The sequence below is a fragment of the Piliocolobus tephrosceles genome, chromosome 15, assembly GCF_002776525.5.
Source record: "Piliocolobus tephrosceles isolate RC106 chromosome 15, ASM277652v3, whole genome shotgun sequence".
Lineage (NCBI taxonomy): Eukaryota > Metazoa > Chordata > Mammalia > Primates > Cercopithecidae > Piliocolobus > Piliocolobus tephrosceles.
This window is the reverse complement of record NC_045448.1, coordinates 14694520-14710292: the sequence shown is the minus strand read 5'-3', so window position 1 is coordinate 14710292 and position 15773 is coordinate 14694520.

Genomic DNA, 15773 nt, shown 5'->3' with positions numbered 1-15773 from the left:
TGATCCATTTGGAGATGATTTTTGTATAGGGTGAGAGGTGGGGGCCTAGTTTCATTCTTCTACCTATGGGATATTCAGTTTTCCCAGCATTATTTATTAAAGACACTGTCCTTTCCCCAGTGAGTATCCTTCATTCCTTTGTCAAAAATCAGTGCATTTTAAAATAACTAAAAGTGCATAATTGGATTGTTTGTAACACAAAAGATAAATAGTTGAGGGGATAGATACTCCATTTTACATGATGTGATCATTATGCATCACATGCTTATATCAAACCATCTCATGTACCCCATAAGTATATACACCTACTATGTACAGAAATTAAAATAAAAAAATCAGTTGACTGTGTATACATGGATTGATTTCTGGGTTCTATTTTGTTCCGTTGGTCTATGAGTCTATTTTTATGCCAGTACCATGCTGTCTTGGTTACTACAACTTTTTATTATCTTTTGAAGTCTGGTAGTATGATGCCTCCAGTTTTGTTCTTTGTGCTCAGGATTGCTTTGGCTATTTAGGGTCTTTTGTGGTTCCATATAAATTTTAAGATTTTTTCCCCCTATATTTGTGAAGAATGTCGGTGGTACTTTGACAAGGATTGTATTGAGTCTGTATGTTATTTTGGGTAATATGGTTATTTTAACAATATTAATTCTTCTAATCCATGAGCATGGCATATCTTCCAATTCTTTTATAGTCTCTGTAATTTATTTCATCAGTGTTTTGTAGTTTTCCCTCAGAAGTTTTCCACTTCTTTGGTTATATTTATTATAAGATGATATAGTTTGGCTGTGTCCCCACCCAAACTATAGCTCCCATAATTCCCATGTGTTGTAGGAAGAACCTAGTGGGAGATAATTGGATCCTGGGGGTGGTTTCTTCCATTCTGTTCTGTGGTGGTGAATAAGTCTCATGGGATCTGATATATGGCTTCTCCTTTTGCTTGGCTCTCATTCTCTCTTGCCTGCTGCCATGTAAGACATGGCTTTCACCTTCTGCCATGATTATGAGGCCTCCCCAGCTACATGGAACTGTGAGTCCATTAAACCTCTTTTTCCTTATAAATTACCCAGTCTTGGCTATGTCTTTATCAGCAGTGTGAAAATAAACTAATACACAGGTGTGTTTTTTTTTTTTTGTTTGTTTGTTTTTTTGTAGCTATTGTAAATGGGATTGCCTTCTTGATTTCTTTTCGGGACGATTCATTGTTAATATATAGGAATGCTACTAAGTTTTGTATGTTGATTTTGTATCCTGCGACTTTACTGAATTTGTTTATCAGTTCTAAAAGTTTTTTTGGTAGAGTCTTTAGGTTTTTCTATGTCATCTGCAAACTGGGACAATTTGATTTCCTCCTTTCCAATTTGGATGCCCTTTCTTTGTTTTGTTATCTAATTCCTCTGGCTAGAACTTCCAGTACTATGTTGAATAAGAGTGGTGAGCATTGGCTTCCTTGTCTTGTTCTAATTCTTAGAGAAAAAGCTTTCAGCTTCTCCCTGTCAAGCGTGATGTTAGCTGTGAGTTCGTCATGTATGGCCTTTATTGTGTTGAGGTACTTTCCTTCTATACCTTATTTATTGAGAGAGTTTTATCATGAAGCTGTGTTGAATTTTATCAAATGCTTTTTCTGTATCTATTGAGATAATCATATGGTTTTTATCCTTTTTTCTGATTATGCGATGTATCACCTTTATTGATTTCCATATGTTGAACCATCTTTGCATGCCTGGGATAAACCCCACTTGGTCATGATGAATGACCATTTTAATGTATTGTTGGATTCAGGTTGCTAGTATTTTGTTGAGGATTTTTGCATCTTTGTTCATCAGGCATATAGGGCTATAGTTTTCGTGTGTGTGTGTGTGTGTTCTTTTTTGGTTTTGGTATTAGAGTTTTGCTGGCTTTGTAAATGAAAAGGAGTCCCTCTGCTTCAATTTTTGGAATAGTTTGAGAATAATTAGTATTACTTTTTCTTTAAAGTTATTGGCAGAATTCAGGGGTGAAGTCATTCAGTACTGGACTTTTTTTTGTTTTTGGGAGAATTTTTGTTACTATTTTAATCTTGTTACCTGTTATTGATCTTTTCAAGTTTTCTATTTCTTCTTGGTTTAATCTTGGTAGAATATATGTATTTAGAAATTTATTCATTTGCTTTAGATTTTCTAATTTATTGGTATATGTTGGCTCATAGTAGTCTCTAATGTCCTTTGTATTTCTGTGGTATCAATTGTAATGTCTCCTTTTTGGCTTCTGATTTTATTATTTGGGTATTCTGTATTTTTTCTTAGTTTAGCTAATGTTTTGTCAATTTTATTTAGCTTTTCAAGAAACCAACTTTTTGTTTCATTGATCTTCTATATTTTCTGGTCTCGATTTTATTTATTTCTGCTCTGACCTTTATTATCTCTTTCCTTCCACTAATTTTGAGTTTGGTTTGTTCTCGCTTCTCTAGTTCCTTCAGATGTATCATTAAGTTGTTTATTTAAAATATTTCTAGTTTTTTATATAGTTTCTTTTTGATATAGGCATTTATTGTTATAAACTTACTTCTTAATACTGCTTTTGCTGTGTCCCATAGGTTTTTGTATGATGTGTTTCTATTTTCATTTGTTTCAATGAATTTTAAGTTTTCATATTAAATTTCTTCCTTTACCCATTGGTCAGTCAGGAACATGTTTAATTTCCATGTGTTTGCGTAGTTTCCAAGGTTCCTCTTGTTATTGATTTCTAATTTTATCCCATTGTGGTTAGATATTTGATACAATTTTGATTTAAAAGACCTTTTGAGACTTGTTTTGTGTCCTAAAATATGTTTTATTCTGGAGAATCTGAAAAGAATGTGTATTATGCAGCTGGTGGGTGCCATATTCTGCAAGTGTCTGTTAGTTCCATTTGGTATATGGTGCAGTATAAATCTGAGGTTTCTTTGTTGATTTTCTGTCCAGGTAATATGTTCAATCCTGAGAATGAGAAATCCCCAAATATCTGTCCAGGTGATATGTTCAATCCTGAGAATGAGAAATCCCCAAATATTATTTCACAAGTGTCTATCTCTCCTTTTAGATGTAATAATATTTGATTTATATATCTGTGTGGTTCAGTGTTGGGTGGATATATATTTACAATTATTATATTCTCTCACTGAATTGATCCCTCTATTCCTATATAATGTCATTCTTTGTCTCCTTTTATTTTTTGACTTGAAGTCTGTTCTGTCTGATTTAAGTATAGCTACTTTTGTTTGCTTTTGGTGTCCTTTTGCATGGAATATCTTTTTGTATCCCTTCATTTTCAGCTGATGTGTGTCTTCACAGGGGAAGCAACTTTCCTATAGACAGCATTTGGTTGAGTTTTGAATTTTTATTCATGCAGTTGTCTATATCTTTTATTTTTATTTTATTTAATTAATTAATTAATTTATTTTTGAGACAGAGTCTGGCTTTGTCACCCAGGCAGGGTGCACAGTGGTGTGCTCTCGGCTCACTGCAGCCTCCATCTTCCAGGTTCAAGCAATTCTCCTGCCTCAGCCTCCTGAGTAGCTGGGATTACAGATGTGTGCCACCACATCCAGCTAATTTTTTATTTTTTGTTTTTTAGTAGAGACAGAGTCCATCATGTTGGCTAGACTGGTCTTGAACTCCTGACCTCAAATGATCCCCTGCCTTGGCCTTCCAAAGTGTTGGGATTACAGGCATGAGCCACCATGCCCAGTCCCAGTTGTCTATATCTTTTAAACAAATTTTAATCTTTTACATTCGAAGTTATTATTATTAAGGGAGGACTTACTCCTGTGATTGTATTGATTGTATCTGATTGTTTTATATATTCTCTTTCCTTTATTTCTTCTATTATTGTTTATTTTTGTGGTTGGGTGGTTTTCTGTAGTAATAGGTTTTGATTCATGTATCTTTAATTTTTGTTTATTGGACATACCAGTGAGTTTTATAGTTTACTTGTTTTCCTGATGGTGGTTATCATCTTTTCATTTCCATATGTAAGAGTCCTTTGAGCATTTCTTGTAAGGCCAGACTACTTGTGATAAATTTCCTCAGTCTGGCCAGGTGTGGTGGCTCTGCCTGTAATCTCAGCACTTTGGGAGGCCAAGGTGGGTGGATCGCCTGAGGTCAGGGGTTCAAGACTAACCTGGCCAACATGGTGAAACCCCATCTCTGCAAAAAAACACAAAAATAGCCGGGCATGATGACAGTTGCCAGTAATCACAGCTACTTGGGTGGCTGAGGTGGGAGAATCACTTGAACCTGGGAGGCGGAAGTTGCAGTGGGCTGAGATCACACCACTGTACTCCAGCCTGGGTGACAGAGCAAGGCTCCATCTAAAAACAAACAAACAAACAAACTTACTTTTTGCTTGTCTGTGAAATATTTTACTGCTCCTTCATTTCTGAAGGGTAGTTTTGCTGGTAATATTCTTGGTTGACAGTTTTTTTTTTTCTTTCAGCACATTTAATATATCATTCCATTATCTTTTGGCTTGTAAGATTTATACTGAGAAATTCACTGTTAGTCTAATATGGATTTCCTTATATGTAACTTGACACTTCTCTTGCTGTTTTTAGAATGTTTTGTCTTTGATTTTTGACAATTTGACTATCATATGCCTTGGAGAAAAGCTGTTTGGGTTAAATCTTTTTTGAGTTCTTTGAGCTTCCTAGATCTGGATGTCCATCTCTCTCCCAAGACTTAGAATGTTTTTAGCTGTCATTTCATTAAATATATTTTCTGAAGCTTTCCCCTTTTCTTCTCTTTCTGGAACACCTGTAATGCAAATATTTTTTCACTTAATGGTATCCCATAACTCCTGTAAACTTTCTTTTCTTTTTTATTCTTTTTGTTGTTGTTATTATTTTCTACCTGTGTTATTTCAAGAGGCCTTTTATTTTGCTTGGTCTAGTCTATTGCTGACTAAAAAGTACAGTCTATTGTTGAGTAAAAAATACTAGTCTATTGTTGACTAAAAAATACAGTATTTTTTATTTCAGTTATTGAATTCTTCAGCTCTGGGATTTTTGATTTAAAAACATGTCTGTTTATTTCTTGGAATTCTCTTTTACATAATGGATTGTTTTTCTTATTTCATTGAATTATGTATCTGTATTCTTCAGTATTTTCCTGAGTGTCCTTAAGATTATTATTTTGAAAATGTTTTCTGGCATTTAGTATATTTCCTTATGGTTGGGGTCTATTACTGGAGAATTATTATGTTCCTTTGGAGGTGTTTCCTTGCTTTTTCATGTTTGATGTGTTCCTCTGTTGACTTCTATGAATCTGATGGAACAGTTGCCTTTTCCAACTGTATGGAGTAGATTTTGTAGGAAAATACTCATTCATATAGATGGGTCTTGGGGTGTTAGTTTTATGGGGTGCATTGGCTTTGGTTGTAGACGGACACAACAGTGTATCTCTGTGTAGTTGCTTCAGCAATAATCCATGCTAGTGATGTTTGTGAGTGTCTCAGTAACCTAGGCTGAGATTGTGGTAGTGGTGGCATGACTTTGCCGGGGGTGGGTTTTCCAAGTGTTTCTTAGGTTAGGGGCATGTGTGGGTTGGTGGATTGGCCAATATGGGGTCTGGATTGCTCAAGTTGGGGACATGGGGCTCTTTTGCTGGCTAGGGGCATGGGTGCACAGTTGCTAAGTCAGCCTGGAGGTGTGCCTGCTAGGGCAAGTTGTCAGGGCTAGTTCTCAGGCCAAGGATATGGGTGCACAGCTGCTTAGTTGGCCTAGGGACATGTCTACCAGAATGGCCCATGGGTCTGTTTCTCACGTCTGGAACACAGGCACAGGACTGCTCACCTGGTCTGGGGGGCCATGTCTGATTTTTAAAACAGGTTTAATACTTTTTTTTAGCTCTTCGAATTTTGCATATACTTAGCAAATTGATCCATAGAAGTTCTTTTATACTGAGGGGTGGAGAGTGACTGGCATTTGTTACAAGAGTTCTGAGTCACTTTCCCTTGGAGTTCAAAGCCCCAGCACTTCAACCTGACCACAGGCTCAGAGAACACAAGTCCTTTCCTGTCTCTTCCCCATCCTGTCTATCCTAAACCATGTCCGGAATTTTAAAAATCGAATAATTAATGATTAAGAAAGGAAGAGATAATGTAACTCAACCCTTTCATTCATATATCAAGGTAAGATGCTTAGGCCCTACAATACCACAACAATTGGATGACTTTTAAAAATACTCTTAAAATAATAGCAATGACAATAAAACAAATCAATGGCTTGAAAATTATCATACTTGTCATTTAAATGATTTGAAAGTTCCAAGAAAAAAGCTGACATTATTTATTAGATTTGAATGTCTCCTGGTTGTATCAGCCTAGTGCAGTTATGAGAAGGCAGTGTTATGTTAGTGTGAATTCACAGAATCTGCACATGGAAAGTGGGCTTGAATCTTATTTCTGCCATTAATCAACTATGTGTAATCTTGTTGGTTGTTTTCTTTTCTGGAGCCGCATTTTGTTTTAATATATGTAATAGGGATAATCATAGCTCCCACTCCACCAATTTCATAAGATTTTTTATGAATAACAAATAAGATATTTGATATATGAATATTTCTTGTAAAATAGTTTATTTACCATAAGACCCTGGGGATGGACATGGTTACTGGGAAATTGGGCTGTGTGAAATGAGTGCTCGAAGGTGGTTTCACTTTGAGGACAAATGTGACTAACTACTTGGACTTGGTTGGGTTCACTTTCACATTGGTTTACCTCATTTCAGCCATCAGGTAAGGCAAAGAATATCCCTCACCCCTAAGGGGTATAAGGTGGGGGGTGGGAGGGTTCCCTGCTGCCTCCTTTTTCTCTCATCGATGTGTGTGTTTCTCTACAACTAACATAATGCTGCCTCTGCTCCCAGAGATTCCTTTGGGACAGAAGACCCCCAAATCAAGGGCCTTTTATTCTTCATATTAATTTTTAATTTTTTTAGGCTACAGAAGATGTATATGTTCTTTCATATCACCTGGTCTGAAAATATGCTTCCTGGGTTTATAATTCCTTGCTGGGCTAATTAGTGTTAGAAGACAATTCTTCCTGTTTTCTTGGTGTTCCTGTATGGGTCAGGCCTTCTGAGCAGTGGAAATGGACTCACTATAAAAAGAGAACGTTTCCTTTCTTCCAGAGCCATTTGTTCTCATTGTAAGGGTAATAAAGAAAGTCTAAAAACATCTTTTCATCTCTCTAGAGACATTGCTTATGTATCAGATTGAAGAATTTCCCCTTTCTCCCATGAGGGAATTTGTCTGTATTCCAGAGCAAAATGTAAAATCTCCCTCTCCCCAGAAGAGAAGTTGGGAAGATGTGTCTGTAGTTTGTTCTGTAAGCTCTGAGTTTCATAATTTTGGGGTTCTAGTTGTGTGTTGCAAACTCCTGCGTGTGTAGATATTAGGTCCACATTGCATGGTCCTGTGGAGAATCACTCTATGGGAAACTGACACAGGCTGCTGCTTCTCTTTCTCTGTGTACACACATGTATGCACGCACATGCATATGTACTATATATATATATGCATTCCTACATATATATGTGTATGTGTATGTGTGTGTGTGTGTGTGTGTGTGTGTATGATGTTTCGGGTTACCTCGCTAGCTTGTTGTTGTGGCAACATCTTATATCCTTCATAGCTTTAGCCTTAACAATGACTTTCTGCATTATTTACTGAGCCCACTTGAGGTAACAACCACATAGAGCTTCATTTTGGGCTCTGAAAATAGTATTTTTAGTAGTTCTAGTTTAAGAATCTTTGAGAATTGGAAACTTTTTTTTTATCAGCCTTTAAAAGGAAACAGACAAATCTTTTTCTAATGAGTATTTACAACATTAAGGGAATAACTTGAGGATGATGGTGTACTTATTATTTGTCAGTGTGTGAGTGAGTCCTTGACACTGCCATTGTAGAACTGCTTTGGGAATAGATTACCATTTGTGCCTGGGATTGCTAGAGACTGGTTAAGAGAGAGGTTATTCCTTTTTCTCATCTCAGTCCACAAACCTTTGTGAAAAAAGGGGCAAGATTTTTACTTATCAGAATTTATGACATTTGTCATTTACCAAAGGTCATTCTTGATGGTAGTTCAACATTCTCACAGCCATTAGTGCATCGAGGAGAGCAGTGGACTCAGAGTCAAACCTGAATGAGAACCGGAGGCTGATTCTGATTGTCACTGGTTAGATGGTCTTAGGAAAACCACTTTAATTTGCTAATCCTCAGTTTTTTTCACTTATCAAATTAAAATGCCTGAACTGATTAACAGGAATTTTATGAGGATCAAAGGGACCAATAAATGAGATATATTTTTGAAACTATGAGGTGGAAATACCTAGGTCCGTGTAAGTGCTTTTAACATTTAAATGTATTTATTTTTGCTACTAGAAAGATTTAAATACCCAATCTGGCTGTGTGTGCTTTCCTGCTATTCTTCAGGGCAAGGAGTGAAAATAAAACAATGTGTCCCTGATTTCACCTATTTTTTCTATAAGTTTAAGGAGAGCAGCATTTAGTTATCATGATAGAAAGTAAAATCATGGTACACAGGTAAGACACCATCAAAGGTGTCTATACCTTGAGAAATGAGGGGCTATCCAGAGTGATTTCTGAGGCACCATGTATGTCAATTAGATAGTGCCTTGTGGAAGGGACGTGAGAAAGGGGATTGTAGGTTCTGGTCAAGTTCCTGCTTACCTAAGTGCAGGAGTGAATGTACCTTGGAGAGGCCACTTGGAGTGAGAGGTTATGTCACAGACTTGGACTGGCATCAGGGAACCATGGGAGAGAACTGGAGATGCCTCAAGACTAATCTAGTGAATTAGCTCCAAGAGGAATGAGTCCTTGGTAGCATCCTGTAGCACACAGCAGTGGTGTACTCTGTGCTCTGGAGAGACAGAACTTAGCGGGGTCTCTGAGACTAAGGAACCCAGGGAGTAGATGATGAGGCCCTATGCAGACTCTTCAATGGCAATAGTTGTTTGGCATTGCCACTGCTGAAGGTTGTTTCTGGGTGTAGTCACCTCTGTGGATTGTCACTGCTGTTGAGAGTGACACTCTGGAGCCATAACTGTTGGAAGGTGTTGCCATGGCTAATAGGGAAATTGTCCGTGGGAGTCCAGGTTGGAACATCTGTTGCATAGCAAACATCTTCCTGAGATGGAGGGACCAAATTATGTCATGTTATTTTGTTTTTGTCACTTTCAAAACATTATTTTGTAAATCTTCATGATAGCTCTATAAGTTAGGTATTATTATCTGCATTTTACAGAGCTAGGAACTGAACTTCGAGAAGCTTAAGTGACTGTTAAAATCATGCAGTAGACTAAATTGTGGAGCTGGGATTTGAACTTAGATCAAATGACAAAATCCAAGCTCTTTTCAATTTCAACACATTTTGTTACTTAATGGTCTTTAGCCTTTACTATCATCCCGACGAATGCTATGCTTGATATCTGGAGTTGGATGGAGATCTTTTTTGGTCAATGCACTGTCCACTAAAAAGAAAGAATCACAGTTTCCCAGAGGACAATCTGATGAGATTAGAAGCTCAGACAATCTGGGATAGAGCTCAAGCTATTAACAGGGACCTTTACACTAAGTCTACATACTGATTTCTGGTAAAATATGTAGTTCACAAGGAAAAAAAAAAAACCATAAAAAAAAGGACTGCAATAAAAAAAATCTTCACTCCTTCAAATAAACAGCATAAGTTTAAAAATCAAGACAGCAAAGGATGGCAAATTCTAAGGTATGCTTGAATTTAAAAATCATGAATAAATAAAACAAACATTAAGATGGAAAATCAAAAACATTGATAGAATTGGCTTCCTACCTATCAAACAGCATGTGACTGAATGGGTCTCAGCAGCCACTTCTGGTTTCTAATGGGAATTACCCATTATGTGGGAAAAAAAGACCATGGTGGCACTCAGTGGCTGGCCTTAGATAATTGCCTCACCTAGTGTATCTGGATAATTTAGTTTTAAAATTAGTTCAAATTCTACAAAGATGAATATCAGCACATGTATTAAAAATGCCCTTGGTGAAAAGCAAAGTGAAATGATGGATGGTCCTGTGTCCTTGCTTGGCATCATGTCCGAGGTCCCCTGGGGTGGTTAAGAATTCCTGACTGGCTTAATGTCTACCTTAATGATGACAAAGAAGTACTAAATAGTGTTTAATGATATCTTAAGTAGATCCGAAGTGGAGGCTCATGACCAACATCAAGGAGTAGAGGAAATACAAATGAAAGTCAGAAACAGAACAATAACCACAAACCTCTTCCTGCAGCGGTGAGGATTAATAAACTAAGAGAGCTCAGTGGGATAAGCTAGCATGTCCAAACCTGAAAGTACCTGCTGGCCTCTCCCAAGTCCTGCTGATGGCTGGACATGACTAACCAGTTGGCTTCTTTGGACATCTGAGTTTGCAAAGCAGGTGCTTGGAAAGTTGGGAGAGACATTTTAAAAATCGTATTTATAATTGTAAATGAATAGTTATGTATTAAATAAAGTTTATTTTTATATAGGAACATAGAAAGAAGAATAAAGTATTGACTTTAATCTTATCACCAAACAGAAATCATCTTTGACCTTTTCATGGGAATCCTTCATATTTTACGCTAGCATAGATTTCATTTTTAAAGCATAGTTGTAATCATATTGTGTATGCAATATTTTTCAGTTATTATTTAGTAAAGTCATCTTCATAATTATGTATTTTAATAGCTTTATAATAATGCCTTAAATAGAGGTGACATAGTAAACATACCCTATTATTACCTAGGTGTTTTCCATTTTTTCACTCTCATAAAAAATACCATAATGAACATCATTGTGCATAAAACCTCCTTTCTGGCTTCCAAAGAATTCCTTTGAATTAATTTCCAAAGGCAGAATTTCTGGATCAAACAATATGATAAGTCCTTGATAAAGGCTATTTGTTTCTTGGAAGGACTGTGTGATTTTTTTTCCTATTATAATACGTGCTCATTAGCTCTAGGTATTCTTATTTTTGAGCTCTGCTAATTTAAATTAAAAACTCCATGTTCAATTCATGTAAACTTATTGAGTCACTATTAAAACAAAATATTTTACCAAGTTCATTACCACATGTTTCTTGATGTTATTTGTATTTTTCATGTTCTTTGCTTTTTCATCTTGGATTGGCTTCAAACTGGTTTCCCTTACCTCTGGTCTAACCATCCTTCACATGTTGCTAGAATTACTCCTAAAAGCAATACCGTCATCACATTACTGCTCACTCAAGTATTTCAAAGGATTTCCATGTCTACAGAAGTATAGTAAATTCCTTACCCTCTGTGAAAAGCTACCACAGTATGGTTCAAGCTATCACACTGCCTGGTACCGGGTAGTTGCAATATGGAAGTAAATAGTCTCCTGAGAATTGTGCAGTATTCTCAACTCTTGTTGAGACTTGTTTAGGGTCACACATTTTCTTAAATTCTAGCAGGTAGGCAGCCAAGCTTTCTTTGATAAGATAATCTGGATGAAAGAAATGCCACTGGAACTCTGTTCCATGTTTTGCTTTTACATTCCCAGTGGAACAGCAGTGCAGGGACAAGCCCCCTCTGCCTTTGAGTCAGAACTTCCTGGGCTCTAGTCTGGCCTTTGCCACTCATGTGGCCATGGCCTGGGGAAGTCACTTAACCTTTGAAATAATGCCCATCTTCCAGGGTTATTCTGAGGATAAAGTAAAATGATGAAAAGGACTAGTGCATTGTGTAAATGAATAACTAAACGAATTGCTCTTCTAAATAAATAATCCTACCCCTTCAAAATATGAGTATGCAAAATAGTCAAACTCATAGAAGGAACAGAATAGAATGGTGTCTGCCAGGGATGTTGGGGAGCGAGTAAGGGGAGTTGCTAACCAACAGGTGTACAATTTCAGTTATGCAAGATGAATACATTCTAGAGATCTGTTGTGCAATATCGTGCCTATAGAGAACAATACCAAAATGCACATTAAAAAAATCTGTTAAGGTGGTATGTTTTATGTTAAGTATTCTTACCACAATAAAATAAAAAATTTTTTAAATTTGGTTCTAAGGATTTTATTTTATAAGCATAAGTAACTTAGACTTTCCAAAATTCATAATACAGGTTGCAACATGTCTGAGAGAAACAATGTTTAATTATTGTCAGTTTGGGTGTCAAGTTCACTGTTTTTTTTTTTTTTTTTTTTTTTTTTTTTGAGACTGTGTCTCGCTCTGTCGCCCAGGTTGGAGTGCAATGGCTTGATCTTGGCTCACTGCAAACTCTGCCTCCTGGGTTCCCGTCATTCTCCTGCCCCAGCCTCCCAAGTAGCTGGACTACAGATGCCGGCCACCACGCTTGGCTATTTTTTTTTTTTTTTTTTTTTTTTTTGTATTTTTAGTAGAGACAGGGTTTCTCCATATTAGCCAGGATGGTTTCGAGCTCCTGATCTCGTCATCCGCCCGCCCAGGCCTCCCAAAGTGCTGGGATTACAGGCGTGAGCCGATGGGCCCGGCCAAGTTCACTCCTTAACTGGCAGGAAGTTCTGCCAGCTTTTCCTAAGGAATCCAGATCCTGACAACCTCATTAATATAATTTTACTATTGAAAATGTAAACTTCGCCATGTAATACAATGTATGATATCTGTCACTCACTTATCCCTGAAAACACTTTTTAAAGTCTTGAAAGTAACTATTGCTGGATCTGGTACCTCACACCTATAATCCCAGCACTTAGGGAAGCCAACGGGGCGAGGGGGTGGATTGCTTGAGTTCAGAAGTTCGAGGCTAGCCTGAGCAACCGGGCAAAACCCTGTCTCTATGCACACACACACACACACACACACACACACACACACACACACACACACAAACACATCAGCTGGGAGTGGTGGTGCTTGCCTGTTGTCTCAGCTATTCGGAAGGCTGAAGTGGGAGGATGACCTGAGCCTGGTGGTTGTGGCTGCAATGAGCCATGATTGTGCCACTGCACCGCAGTCTGGACAGAGGGTGAGACTCTGTCTTAAAAACAAAGAGTAACCGTTTCCTTACTCACCGTTTGGCAGGTAATATATCATCACATGCCAGTTTGGGGGAAACTATCAAGGATTCTAGTGTACAATGTCAAAACAAATACAAAAATCATGAAAATGTAATGATAAAAATATTGAAAACATGATTTGTGTGCAGAAACTTTTCCTTATTTCTAATTGAATGCTATTTTTAAAAATTTCCCGGAAACTGTACATTGTTCGCATAGATTTGTAGGTCTAGATATCATTTATTTTAAACATTTGGCATCAAATCAGAAAACACAAATAAAAAAGGGACAAGCTCCGATGCTATGCTAAATGAACTGGATAGTGATAAAACGATTTTCTGCGTTGAAGGAGACTAAGTTTATTAGTGACCAGAGGCCAAGAATCCAATTCGTGAAGATAACGCGAGATTATGCGTTTGAATCCTTGGCTCTGAGACACGCTCTTAAATGTTATAGATTCCAGTGGCCTAAAAATATTTTAAAGTATGTTCAATTTTTTATGGCATTTAAAAAATAGATGTCTGAAAACAACTGAGAATTTCTCAAGTTGATTTATCTTGCACGAGTCACAAGAGTAAAGCCGATTTTCTGATACTGTGTCCTGCATTTATCTTTCAGGAGCGAGAGCGCATTCTAATTAAAACTAATCCAGTGGAGAACTTGAAATATCAGGTGCTTTAACGTGATTTGCTTTTTAACAGCCAAGACCATCTTGCCATAAATATTTTGCCCCTGGTTGGTTAGAGCCTAATTCAAAAAAGTGACGAAGTGGTAATGACTTCTGGGAAGCTGTTCTGTGAGAAGAGCTCAGAGATCTGTTGGCTGGGCTCCGGCTCAGAGGCGTAGGCTCTAGACCCTTTCCTCCCTCACTCTCAAGGAGCTACACAGTTGCTCACCTTTAAAGAGAGAATGAGAGACCTCCCCCAGCCCGTTTACATAAAATAGTACAATTCTTCCTCTCTTCCCTTTGCCTGTTTATTCTTCTTCATAGCTTTGATAACTGGGAGATGCAGAATGAATTTGTTCTTCTGTCTTCTTGGTGTTGGGATGTAAGTTTTATGAGTGGGTTGGTTTGTTGCTGTGTTCACAGTAGCTAGAACCACACCTGACACTTGATAAGCGCTCCCTGTGTATTTATCAAAAGCATGAGTGGGCAAACACACACAAGAATATAAGCAACTCCCAGACCATCTTCACCAGTCTAGACACTCTTTGATCATTCAGCACACACGGAATACAGAATCGGCATCTTCTACCTACACTCTCTCCTTCCCCTTACCAACATTCATATCCTAAAAGCCCAGAGGAAATGATGCATACCCAAATGTCCGCCTTGACTTATGCTCTGGAAATTAATTTCTCCCTCCTCTGAACGTCTTAAGCATTTTAAAATACTTAATACTATGTTAGAGTATTATATATATATATATGATATGTCAAATTATAATTTGATTTGATATTTAATATGTTCTAGCATTATAACTATTGTAATATACCTATATTTGCAATCTAACTATGTAGGTTTTCTCCTGCTGGTCTCTGAAATCCATGAAGATAAGAACTGAGTTGTAATCATCTTTTTATCACCTAGTAAGTCTAATATCTTACATTATATATTAGAGATATTCAACAAATGATTTTGGAATAGCCAGCCAATGTGTGGCTGTTATATCTGTATAATCACATGTAGCACTGGAATAGCTGTGTGTGTATAACATATATACATGTGTATGACATACATATGTACATAACATCTATCTATCTATATATATGTGTATATATGTGAAAATCCTGGTGAAGGAAAGGTCTGGGAAGTAGATAGTTCAATAGTAGAGAGATCACTCAACGATTCTTCCATCAACCTTGTGTTCCTCATAAGGACATTAAATTACTCTGGAAATTCATAACATGTTATCAAGCCTGTGCTATTTGAACATTGTTAGGACAATGGCTGCTGGAATGCCTTCTTCCCAGCTGTGCCTGTGGGAGGGGCGCTGTCCTGTCCTGGACTCGGACACGCTCGTGCCCACGTCTGTTCCCATCATGTACTGGCTGTGTGATGTGTCGTTCACCCTCTCTGCACCTTCGTTACTTTGTCTATAAAATGGCGAGAGGAATTCTTAGCTTGCCAGGCCCTTCTGAAGGTGCTGTGAGAACATGACTGCCAAGCGCCCAGGTGTGTGTGGCACATAGTGGGCTCTCTCAAGCAGGGGCCTGATCACTATTGTCATTGGGCTTGAGCCATCCCAAATGCTTTGCACATCGCTTGCCTTTGTAGAACGTCCTCATCAGACAGAAAATTAGAAATGAAGTTTATCTTCCTTCACCTCTCTGTATTAAATATTCGTCACCAGCTCCATCACAGTTTCTTGGAAGCATTTGTTACGGTCATATTACCTGAGAGCAGCTGAGTTCACAAGAGGTAGGCAGGACATAAACTCTGGAAAATAATCTGTTTCAGTTTAGGTCATAACAACTTCAATCATCTATGACTAAACTCTCGGGTGCTGTACCAGGGCTTTCATGTATATTTTCTGTCCTCAGCAGACTTGTGTTCCTGCATTCTGAGGAGCAAGGTCAGGCTCCCATCTTCTGTAAGACATTGGCTCATTTTTATGCCTATTTGCAAAACTGGGTTAAGTAGCAGAAAGAGTGGTTTTATGTATTGAAAACTGACTAGTCCAGAGTTACTCAGGAATATCTCATTCTAAGTGGTTG